Consider the following 12158-nt stretch of genomic DNA (forward strand, 5'->3'; position numbering starts at 1 on the left):
TGTTTGGTTGTTGTCCTGCATTCTCAAGGAGGACCAAAATGACATCACTATGTTGGAGTAAATGTACAATGTGTTCAACTGCGGCTGATCAGACCAACGTGAGCTGAAGGCTCTACCACAGGTCCGGCACAGTCTCTGTGAACATTTGAGGTGGAGATGTCTCTAAATTTATGCATCTCACATTTCTTTTGAACTGCAATTCTGCTCTGGTCATAGAGCACAGCACCTTCTCTGATGCAACACACCATCCCAGGCAGTCCTGTGCCAGCATCTCTCATGTCACACAATTGATCCCAAAGTTCTTCAGAGAGACCTTGAAGGTGTTCTTGTATCTCTTCTTCTCACCACCATGTGAGTGCTTGCCTTGTATAAGTTCTCCATAAAATAGTCTTTTAGGCAAGCGTACGTTTGACATTCAGACAACATAGTCAGCCCATCTAAGTTATGCTCCCTGCAGCAGAGTTTGAAATGCTTGGCACTTTAGTTCAAGAAAAGATCTCAGTGCCTGGTACCTTATCCTGCCAGAAGATCTTCAGGATATTCCTAAGAAAATTCAAATGGAAGCGACTCAATTTCCTGGCATGGCACCGGTAGACTGTCCACGTTTCGTAGGCAGATAACAATGAGGTCAGCTCTGTAGACCTTCAGTCTGGTAGTCAGTCTAACACCTCTTCTCACCCACACTTTCTTTTGGAGCCTTCCAAACAACTGAGCTAATTCTGGCAATGAGTGTGTCAACCTTATCATCTATATTTACATCCCTCTAAAGTATATATGCCAAGGTAAGTGAACTTATACACAGCATTCAGAATTTCTCCATTTGCTATAACCAATGGTTCCATGTATAGATGATGTGGTGCTGGCTAATGGAGAACCTGTGTTTTCTTGGTGTCAATTGTTAGGCCAAAATTAGCACAAGCATAGAGAACTGAACCATACTTTGTTGCATCTCAGCCTCAGAGGCTGCATTATCTGTGAACAAAAAATCATGCACTCTCTCTCCCTCCACTTTAGTCTTGTCAGAGGACTGCATGAGCGAATGTAAAGAAACGGAGAAGCGTGGGATATGTTTGAGCATAGTCATTTTGGCTGAAGATGATCATATACGAAGGAGAAGCATGAGATAATCTTGGAAAACATGAGATAATCTTGGAGATCTTTAAAGATCAAGCTAAGGAGTTTGAACTTAAATGAAAGTCTATCAAACGAATAGAAGTGTTGGTTTCATCTACTCAGACCATCATTGAGTCAAAGAATCTTAAAGCTTGGAAGGTACCTGAGAAACAACATAGTGCAGTGGGAAAAGGCTACAGTCTTTGCTGCTGCTGCTGCTCCTCCTCCTCATCTAACTGACTTTTACATAGTGCCTCAAGGTTTACAAAGTGCTTTATATCCATTATTTCATTGGATCCTTGTGATAATCCTATGGTGTAGGTGCTATTATTAGTGCATTTTACACATGAACTCACTGAAGCTGAAAGTATAATGCCTTGCCTTCAAGTCACACAGTTAACAAGTTAACAAGTCCTCCTGACTCCATGATCAGCAATCTATCTATTATACCAACATACCTCCGTGAGCAGTTGGAAAAATCAGTTATCTTCCTTGAGCCTTGTTTTCCATCTCTATAAAATAGTAGGAGTTTGGCGTGTTGAACTAGTTTATCTCTAAGGTTCTGTCCAGCTCTGATATTCCATACTAAGTTAATTTAATTCAACCTTCAACCTAGAGTGTGATTATCCTCTTCTACAATCCCCCTTGGCCTAAATATGAATCTTTTTCTAAGCTCCCTGAGGGCAGGAACCATGTCTTCTCTCAAATCACAAGCACCTAGCACACAGCTGAATGTTTAATTAATATATTTTGATCGAAAGATGAATGCTATTTCTTCTAGGGATGCTTAGCTGAGATGTAGATGGGGCAAGGGAAGGAGGTGATGGGGAAAAATTATTATATATATTTTTTGCCAGCAACTAAGGAAGTAGCAATAGGGAAATGGAAGTTTCAATTGTTTAAAACCAATGAAAAATCTCAGACTTTGCTTTTCTGGACACCTTTGGAGACATCCTAAACAAAGCCTGTCTTTGACAATTGGAATCTTCCATTGGCTCAGAAACTGAGCCAATTCCATTGTGATCTCTTCTCTCAGCCTCCCTCCCCCCTTGAAATTTCTGGTTCATTAGCTTTCCATCAGGCAGTTCCTCCGGCAGGGCTGTTTTTAACCTGAGTCTACAGGTTGTCTGTGAGATAAAGAATGGGAAAGAGGGAGGGCCCAATTCTTAAGCTGAGGAAAAGACTCAGAAAATATCTGTTCTATTTCTTTAGCAGTAAGATAAGGCCAGTTCCCACAGAGGAGGTAGGATATATGCCTCTCAGGTGTGATTTTAGGACCACAAAGCCCCCAGCCCCAAATAGTAAATTCCTCATAAGAATACTCTTTTGTATTAAGATATAATGTTCAGAAATCACCAATTAGAATGCACATCTGTTGGGGGTGAGGGGTGAGGAAAGGAATGTAAGGAAACCTACCCAAGAATGGACATGTTGGTTAGATTGTCTTTCCTCTCTATTCCCCTCCCGTCTATGTTCTCACTATGAGGACTCCAATACTATCCCTTTTTCTGTCTCCCTTCCTCCCCCTTCCATCTCTCCTTTGCATTTTGTCTTCTCTGGTTAGAATGTAAGCTCACTGAGGGCAGAGATTGTCCTTTTTGAGGGGTAAGGCTAAATAATTACTATTGGTGGATGTTTCACTTTCTGTGAGTTGCTCAGCCTTTTCTTCACACCTTGGGTTGCTTTCCCTTTATTTTCAAGGAAAGCAAAATATTTGACTCCCTAACCCAAATCCCTTTCCTGTTTTTTCCCTCATACGTCTATTCAGTCAGTGTGAAAAATCATAATAAAGACAGTAAAATTTGTACAGATAGCTTCATTCACTTTTCTTTTCTTCTTTCTTTCCTTCTTTCTTCTTTTCCTCTGTAATATCAGTTAAGGTGGGACTTTCTTACTGTTTTAAAATGATTAGGTGTCTTTGATTAAGTCTTACTAGGTACTAAACCCCAGGCCCAAACCCCTATCTACTAGGTGCTAAGCCTATGTGGGCGTGAAGCCCTCAGGGTCCTAAGGGGAGTTGCTAAGACCAGAAAAATAGTAGGAGCCTAAGTTCTAGACACTCAGATAAAGAGGGTATAAAAAGCTAGAGCAGAGCTATTTGCTTGGGGCTGTCACTCTTGGAGGTGTGTTGATGTGAAGACTCTGGGCAGCTGTAGTTAAGAGCCCTCCAGCTTGTAAATCCAGATGTTGGGACTTTGTTAAGCTCTGGTAACTATGCATTGAGATTTGAATCAGACAAGATCTGTCTGTTGATGTTTGTAATAGTGTTTGCTCTGAAGCTCAGGGTGCTGGCTTTTTCCCCTGAACTAAGTGAATGATATTTGTATGCTGGATTAAAGTAAGATTGTTAACCCCTTAAGGTTGCTTTCCTTAGTAAAACAGATCAAAAGAATCTGTGTTGGCAGCTTTCTGGGTGCTGGTTGTTGGTGAGTCTTATACCCCTTCAGCAGCCGCTAGCAGATTGTTGCAACATCTTCTCCCTTCCCTCTCTCCTTCCTTCCTTTCTTCTTTGTTTCCTTTCCAGCCCCCCCCTCCCCCCACCTCCACCCCACCCCAAGACACTACCTATTAAAGTGCAATTCAATATCCTAGGTGCTGGAGGCTGATTGAGATAAATAAAACCCAGTCCCTATCCTCAAAGAATTTGTAAAACAGTAGAATAATTAGTTTGAGTAAATTATTAAATTCTTATAAAATATTTAGTAACTACAGAAGACAAACCAAATGCCCCAAATATAAAAAGTCTGAACTCTTTTCTTTAAGAAATGTCTATTTGTTAATGATATAATGTTTACCAAAGAGTATTCCTTACTGTCCACAGAATGTATGTGCCATGTTCAGTCTTCCTTTCTTCCCTTGGTCATCATATTCCCCTCATCCTCTTACTCCAAAGCCTTTATTCATCTATTCAAATTCTACATATCCTTTAAAAATTCTGTTTTTTAAAAAAATTAACAAAAATCTATTTGCTCTCCTTCCCAACTCCCGCTTCCCCAAACTGGAAAAAGGGAAATGAAACTCTTGTATAAAATATGAAGTCAAGCAAAATAAATTCCCACATTGACCATGTCCAAAAAATATGTCTTATTCTACAACATGAGCATATGCTTCATCATCCATCCTCTGTAATTTAGTTAATCATTGAATTGATCTTAAGTTATTCAAAGTTGTTCATCTTTACAATGTTGTTGTTACACTATAAATTATTCTCCTGATTCTGCTCACTTCATTCTGCATCAGTTCATATAAGTCTTCTTAGGTTTCTCTAAAACATCCTTTTCATAATTCCTTAGAGCACAAAGTATTCCATTACTTTCATATGCCATGATTAGGTCAGCTATTCCTCAATTGAAGGACATTTTCTTAGTTTCCAGTTCTTTGCCCCCACAAGAAGAATTGGTATAAATATTTTCATACACATGTATTGTTTTCTTTATTTGACTTTGGGGAAGGGGATATTGCTGTGGTTCAGTAGTCACCCCTTGCGGGATTTTCTTGCAAAGATACTAGAGTAGTTTGCCATTTCCTTCTCCAGTTAATTTTACAGATGAGGAAGCTAAAGCAAACAAGTTGAAGCAACTTGCCCAGGTAAGCCTCTGAGCCCAGATTTGAACTCAAAAAGATGAGTCTTGCTGATTCCAGGCCCAGAACTCTATCCACTGTGCCACCTAGCTGACCTTTTGGGAATATATGCCTAGTAATTATATATATTCTTCAAAAGACTAGCTAAAGTTTTACCTCTGCTATAAAGCCTTCTCTGACAACTCAACGTCATTAACATATCCCTCCTCTGAATTTCTCCATCACATATGGCTGGTACGCCACAATGTAGTACTTAATTTTTTACTCTTGCTTCATGTGTCTAGTTTTGTTTCTACAAATAGACTATAAACATCTCCAGAAAGGCAGAGCTAAGTACTGTGTTTTATATACGCAGTGTTTTGCACATGGTAGAATTCAAGATCTTTGAGGCCAGAGGCTATTTTATTTTTATCTTTGAATCTCCAGCTTAGCATGGTGCCTGACACACAATAGGTACTGCAACTAATAGGTAATATTTATATAGCACTTCAAGATTTGCAAAGTACTTTACATATATTATTTCATTTGGTCCTTCACAAGAACCCTGGGAGGTAAGTGCTTTTATTACCTATCCCTGTTTTACTGTGGGGGAACTGGGGGCTGGAGTAAGTGACTTATCTAGCATCACACAAATGTCCAAGGTAAAATTCCAACTCATCTTCCTGACTCCAAATCTACTGCTCTATTCACTACACCATTCGGCCTTGATAAATGCTTGCTTCTTAGCAGGAGTCAATCGATAAACATGAGATTCAATAATTTGATTCAATTCACTGATTTTTGTATTATCCGTGGTTGAATTATCCAGGCCTCCAGCTTCCTTCCCTTAACCTTGGGTAAAGGAGTGAAAGTACATATACATATAATTACAGTATCCTGCTAATGCCATCCTGGCGCTCCCTAATTATAACACATGCATATCAAAACCAGATGTTAGAACTTAATAATATACCTTTACTCCAGCTATAAAACCGGAGTGATAATAGTGACATTGCGAAAGCACTTTGTAAACCTTAAAGCACAGTAAAAAATAATAGGAATGACGATTGGCCCCCGTGATTTCAATATTATAGGTAACTCCCAGGCTAGGAAACCCTCTCAATGCAATTACATGAGTGACTTAGCCAAGGCCACAGAGCCAGCGTAAGTCTGAGGAAGGACTTAAAACAAGGGCTTCTGCATTCTGAGAATAGCTATCCATCCACTTATACCATAGTGCCTCTCTTAATAATAATAATAATGATGAAAACATATATAATAATGATAACTGCCTTTCATGCAGCCCTTTAAAGGTTTGGGAAATACTTTACATCTATTATCTCTTAAGTTCCACACAATTTCATTCAATCCGACAAGCATTTATTAAGCACCTACTATGCTCCGGGCACTATGCTAATGTAATTTGCGTGAAGACTTGAGTGCTTGCAACAGTCAGTGGTCTGAAACCTCCGGCAGCTCTACAAGACACTAGCCTGGTCCTTTCGAAGCTTGCAGTCCGGCAGAGGCGTCTGACACATACACAGGGTAGGTCCATTTTGATGGGATGGATTAGGGAAGGTCTGGAGCACACGGCGTTGCACTGAAATCTGGAGGGTTCTTTCTCTCCCCATTTTACAGATGGGGGAATTGAAGACAGAGAAGGTAAGTGACTTTCTTCAAGGTCACACATAGCTAATAAGACTGCGAGAAGACATTCGAACTCATGTCCCCCGGACTCTGAGTCTATCTTCATCACTGATACCTAGACAAAGACCCCTTTCATCGGACGTCGAACACGCGCACAGGAGACACCTTAAGCCCCTCCTCGAGCCGAGGACGCGGCTGCTGGTAACGCCTAGAGCTCGGATTGTGCTTCCCTAGCCCCTAAGTCACGCCCCTCCACGCTGGGACTCCTGCATCCTTCGGGTCCCCGAGCAGGGCGCCCAGCGCGCGCGCTCCCGTGCACAGGGACAGCTCCGCGCAAATCGAGGAGCCCGGGTCGGCTCGGCAATCTCCCCGCGCGTGCAGGGCCCTGTATCCCGCGAAAGAAAGCCGGACTACATTTCCCAGCAGGCGTCCGGCGGTCCTCTTCCCTTTCAAGTCTTTGCACGTGGCCGGTGGGGAAGGAGGGGCCGGGACGTCACCCTCCTGCATTTTCTTTCCCTGTGTCAGAGCAGGGATCCTTTTTTTTTTTCCTCCTTCTTCCTTTACCCCCTCCCCCACCCCTCCCTCCCTCTTTCCCTTCCCTCCCTCCCTCCCCTCTTCTCTTCTACACTGCACCCAAACCTTCACCCCCCCCCAACCCATCGGGCCGGGACCCATGAAATTAAAGGCAGGAATCTGATCTCCGGAGCCTCTCTCCCTCCCTCCCTTCCCCTTCCCTCCCTCTTCCCTTCCAACTCAGGCTTGGAGCTGCAGTCAGGGAAACCGAGGTAAGCGTCTCCTGCCCGACCCGTTCCATCTTGTGGGGTGTGGCCCCGGGGACCCCGTGGTGGGGAGGAGGAGGAGGACTGGGTGCTGTGCTTGAAAATGCAAAAAAACAAAACAGAAACAAAACCTCGCCCGGTTATCCACCTCCCCCGCTTCTCCCTGGGCTACTGGGGACCCGGGGAGCCCTCGCCCCTGGAGGGTGCTGGGGTGGGGGTCGTGGGGTCCTTGTCTCCTTGCCATGCTTTGCCTTGTCCAGTGAGGGAAGGATGCGTTCCCTGAGCCTCCCGGAGGAGGGCGAAGGAAAAGCTGGGGTGGGGGTGCGCTTTTTGTAGGAAGGTAGCGGGAGCCCCGGCAGTCTGTGGACCGCGCTGTGTAGCCGCTGTCATGTGTTGGGTTAGGACCCAAAGGGAGGGAGGGAGGCACGGAGGCAGCGTGATTTCTCTCCCTTTCCGCCCGTCTTTTGTTTTGGAACCCGCTTCTGCTGCATCGAGCAGTTGCCGTGTTAATGCCAAACTTGCAGCTGTTTCGGGCTCGCTCATCCTGAGGTATGAGGGGGTGGGTGGGATAAGGGGTGGCGGATGGGGGGAGGGGACCAGGGCTAAGTGACGGGCGCTGGGTTAGGGGTTGGGGGCTGCCTCCAGTAGCTGCCCCCATTGCCCCCCCCCCACCCCGGTCATGGGGAGTTTATTTTCAAATTGCTTTTTTTTCTTCCTCTATGTGCTTGTGTATATGGGTGTATGTGTTTCCCTTCCCCGTCTCGCTCTCGCGGGTGGATGGATGTGTCTGTGGATCGATTGCACGTCGTCTAGACTGCAGCTCCCTCCGCGGGGAATCCACCCGGTGCGCTGGGCTTTTAGAAGGGAAGGGGGCGGGCGAGAAGGAAGCCAAGTCCGTGGATTGCACATTGAATTCAGTCAGAACCTTTGGCATCCTGCGCGGTGGTTGCCATTTATTTTATTTTTATTTGCATCGCTGCCGTATAGCCTTGTCCTGGAGAAATGAGACACAAGGAGCAGGTTCCTGGTTGATGGGCTGGGAGGAGAGAAGAGGCGAGATTCCCTGTGGTGACTGATTTGATACGTCCACTGTGTGTTATGTGTTAATAGATTAGTCAATCAGTAATAATAATTAGATAAATCGCCATAATACCGTACCGCCTTCCCTCTTTGGTTACACAGACTGGGGGAGGGGGCTTCGGGGTATTGGAGGGGAGAAAAGGAGGGAGGTCTGGAGGGTGATGAATGACTCAGATCTTGAGGTTCCAAAAAGAGTGGAGGTAGGGAGCTTTTATGCTGATTGATGCCTATCCCTAGAGACCTCCTGCTTTGTTTATATTTATGCTTAATCTGGGCCACGTAGGACCATTTGATGCAAATTCTTTTCTTTTGGAACGAAGAACCTGCCCAATTGACCAGTGTTTGGCTCAATTGAATTTTAGGCTTGTGCGCTGCTTCCCCTAGACATTGGGGTCTGGGGGATGTGAGCATGAGGTGGGGTGGGGGAAGGGGCCTGGTTGGCAGCAATATGCATCCCATTACCCTTAATTAACAAGATCCTTCCCCCTTCCCCCCCTTTTAGGTGTTTCTCTGCACACGAGTAATGGAGAGGAGGGGGGAGATCGTACTCTGAGTTGTAATAAGGAGTGTGCGATCCAATTAGGAGCGTATTAACACTAGAAACAACAAAAGGCAGACTCTCCTTCAAATACATTAACTAGAGCCTCATTAGACGAGCTATGTTTACCCACACCCCCATTATGCTGCATGTGTGTCCCTAGGTGCACAAATTCGTTATAGAGCAGAAGGAGTTCATAGTGGTTTTCAGGGAGAGGTGCATTTCGTTTATCTCTGTCACAGCTTATGTGCGTGCAAGGAAAGACACAGTGGATACACACGATGTAACCACAGTGTGTACCTTAGCCAGAGGAGCCCACTGTGGAAAGGGGGTGGGGTAGGGGTGTAAGGCTGGGGGTAGGGTGGGGGTGGTGCTGTCTGGAGCCCCGCGGGCACGAGCTCCTGTGCGAGTGTGACAACTCCTCCCAGTCATGGTTGATTTGACCCTTGCACCACAACAGTGTATAGTCGCGCACGCTCGGGCTTGAGAGCACTAGTGTTTCAAGCAGACCCTGGCATGAATCAACCTACTCGCTGGCCCAGCTGAGCCCAGCCCACCTTAGCCGGGCGCTGGTCCCCCTCAGCAGTGTAGGGTAGCCTGCCCTAGCCAAGGGAAATGTAGGGTTGGGGGTGTATCTAACTGAATAGCATTGGAATGAGTGTGGTTGTGGTTAGGGGGTGCTAAACTGGCTGACTGGCCCCCATTCCACCACTCCCTACCGGCGGAGATCAGAGCTGCCGCACCCCTCCCTCCCCCTGCTCCTGGAGCTGAATCTGCTGGCTCTTCTTGCCCCAGGCGGGGAGGGATTAGCTCCGGGGTTAGGGGGCCTGAGGAGGAACGGAAGGAAGCTACTGGACGAGCCACGTAAGAGCAGAACTCAAGCCTGGGAGAGTGACACAGCAGTGGAGTGGCGGCCCGAGCAGGAATAGATGAGAGCGGCCCAGGAGAGGGAGACCCCTCCGCAGTCCCCGCCTCTGCCTTTGGGAGCTTGGCTTTTTCACCTCGGGCTGGGGCATTTGGGCCAGAAAACCGGAAGGACTGTATAGTTTAGTGGGTTTGTCAAGGTCTGCACAGGCGCATGCAGACACGATGGAAGTGTCAGAACTGATATACATGTCAATTTCGACATTCCTTAGTAAGATTACCCACTTTACAGAAGAATTCTGACAGATTTCCTGTAAGCCCTGAAATCCTCTGTAGCCTCTAAGATCGAATTCAATTTCCGTGAGGAATATAGGCACACTTATTGTGTAAAGTGAATTGTACCACATACATAAGTTAGCAACTGCTTAGTTTTCTGTGTGAATAGAAAATGAGACAAGTATGATTCCTGTTCTCAACCTAGTGGTTTGTTTAACCAGTGTTTTCATTATATGTTGAATGATGTTCAACCTGGTAACACATAATTAGTTATGTTTGTGTTCTTTTGTTTCCAAGGCTAATGATCAAAATGTTTCCCTCATACTCTAGTTATGCTAATATCCTCTAATGAGGTCAATTAAATAAACCATTAGGTTGAGAACAGTAGTGGACAGAGAAGGTACAGTCTTACTGATTGACTCTCCTATTCTTCAGGAGCTCCAGCTCTGCATCATCACCTGCCCCTAGGAGTTTTACAACTAAATCTATTGTGGTATCTCAGTCTTAACGTAGCCAAAACAAACCTCATTAACTTTCTCCCCTAACCCACCCTTCTTTTGAATTTCCATATTTCTGTTGAAGATACCACCAGTCTTTCAAGTCACCCGAGCTCAAAAGCTGGTATTCATCCTGCCCCTTCTCCTCACTCACTTCTCATATCCAATTAATTGACAAGACTTGGCAATTCTATCTCTAGAACATATTTCACATTCGTCCCCTTCTTCCTACTCACATGGCCACCACCCTATTTCAGGCCTTCAGTGCCTCTCTCCTGGGCCGTTGGAATAGATTCCGAATTGGTTGCCTTGCCTCTAAGGTCTCTCCCTTCCTCAATCTATAATTCATACATTTTCCAAATTAAGATTTGTCTGTTTTACCATGTCACCTCCCTGCTCGGGAAACTACAATGGCTCTGGGATCAGATACAGAATTTTGGCATTGAAAGCCCTTTGCAATCTGACTCCAGCCTACGTTTCCAGTTTAATTACATATTAGTTATTCTCTTTCGTACCTACTGTGTTCCAGTGAGACTGGCATACTTGTTGTTCCTCACGTAAGGCATTTCATCCCTTTTTCTCTGTGCCTTTTTACAAGCTATGTTTTTCCTCTCAGGCAGAGCATTTGGGCCAGAAAACTAGTTAGTTGGAAAAACAGTTAGTTGGGTTAATCATGTTAGTCAGGTGTATCTGAGAAAAAAGTGGTAGAATCAATATACATGTTAGCTTTGACTTGGAAACCTATGTTTCCAAAGGCTGCCTCTAGGAGATTCTATGACATCTTGCTATGTATTTATATTGAAATATGAATCTCCTTGAGTTTTCCACTGTAAAACTCAGTTCTATGGACCCTGACAGCCTATGTTCATGGTAGCCAAAGCCCAGGTTGTTGCCCTTTGTAATAAATAAGCTTATTTATTTATTGAAATTCAGAGCATAAAATTGATGAAGGAGAAGAGTAGTCCAGATGGAGGGAGAACCTAAAACAGTGGGTTTGAGAACAAAGGATTTAAAGATGTGTGAACTGCAGCCTATGTGAAAACTCTAAATAGAGCAAAATTTCTTTATTGCTTGAAAAAGTAATTAACGAATGTACCAAAGTCCTGCTGTTTTGTGAGAGAGGCCATGGTGGCTGGAACTGAAAGGGTTGGAATTGGCCAGTTCTTAGCCTCACTGCTGACTCACTGTGTGATCTTGGAAATGTTATCTAGTCACCCTTGGGCCTTTGTTTGGGGTTTTCTCTCCCTTGTTCTTTCCATTAAGAAGATTGAGAATGATACAGGGAGAAGTGAACAGCATAATCTGCTATGGATGCAATGCATAGTGGTACAGGGATGCAGATTAAAATGTGTGTGTGTGTGTGTGTGTGTGTGTGTGTGTGTGTGTTGGGGGGGGAAGAGTTTCAGGGACAGTGTGAGTTTGATCAGAGAATGCTTCCTGAAGGACGTGAGGTGAAGCCCCACAGTCCGTGTCATTTTTGACAGTTGTCCCTAAACCATGGACTTCAGGCTGCCTAAGGCTGTCCAGATGTTTCCTGGACTCTTCATCCTTTCCTGATTTCGTTCAACTCTGTAAGTATGTTTCTGGTATAGGGATTCTAGTTCATCATAGTGAGTTAGGAAGAAAGAGGGAAGACCAGAAAAACCCAACCAAGAAAACTTGTTATACTCATACCTTAAAGTTGCCAATGATAAAAAGCTTCTAGAATTGTCATAGAATGAACTGTACAATCTGTGTTACTAGATTTACACAAGTTCCTTGGGACTATGTTGTAACCCCATAAACCAGTTTCAACTCTAGGGG

General features: G+C 44.6%; 1 protein-coding gene across 3 annotated transcripts in view; it reads left to right on the top strand.

Moving 5' to 3' along the window:
• The first annotated feature begins 6900 nt into the window (after window positions 1-6900).
• CTIF (cap binding complex dependent translation initiation factor) overlaps window positions 6901-12158 on the top strand; it is a 495423-nt gene continuing 490165 nt past the window's right edge. For 2 of the 3 annotated variants that reach the window (XM_036756570.1, XM_036756603.1), the window contains exon 1: window positions 6901-7106. The gene's annotated coding sequence lies outside the window, so the exon portion shown is untranslated. Of the gene's footprint in view, window positions 7107-7580; window positions 7650-12158 lie in introns of those variants that run through there. The other variant, XM_036756578.1, reaches the window with a different exon arrangement.

This window comes from Trichosurus vulpecula, chromosome 1, assembly GCF_011100635.1.
Source record: "Trichosurus vulpecula isolate mTriVul1 chromosome 1, mTriVul1.pri, whole genome shotgun sequence".
Classification (NCBI taxonomy): Eukaryota; Metazoa; Chordata; class Mammalia; order Diprotodontia; family Phalangeridae; genus Trichosurus; species Trichosurus vulpecula.